This window comes from Cariama cristata, unplaced genomic scaffold, assembly GCF_000690535.1.
Source record: "Cariama cristata isolate BGI_N322 unplaced genomic scaffold, ASM69053v1 scaffold10500, whole genome shotgun sequence".
Classification (NCBI taxonomy): domain Eukaryota; kingdom Metazoa; phylum Chordata; class Aves; order Cariamiformes; family Cariamidae; genus Cariama; species Cariama cristata.
In genome coordinates this window covers 5826-6194 of record NW_009596376.1, presented here as the reverse complement: position 1 = coordinate 6194, position 369 = coordinate 5826, and positions in this window count along the sequence as shown.

The following is a 369-nucleotide window of genomic DNA, read 5'->3' as shown; positions in this document are numbered from 1 at the left end:
TGTGGGGGGGGGGGCGAGAGTTCCCCGCCACCGGTAACGGCAGAGCTAGCGGTAATTAATCACACTGCAACGAGCCACCGGCGTCGCAGTGGAAAGCACAGTTTAATTTTCTTCCAAACCGCTTGGGCTGATGGTGAAGCAGGGCTGTGACCACACATCCTCGGGTAACCACGAGTGCTTTAGAGCAGCCGGGAGGGCTGGGAGAAAGAGGTACAAGACCAAGAAATAACTCCCCAGCCAGAGCAGAGGCACCAGAGCAATAAGGGCAGGGGCTGGCTGTGTCTCTGCTGCTCGTTTTCCCTCGGTGCCAGAGGAAGCAGGGCAGAGATGAGAGTGCAGACCCTGCACTTCGGTTGGGTTTGGACCCAC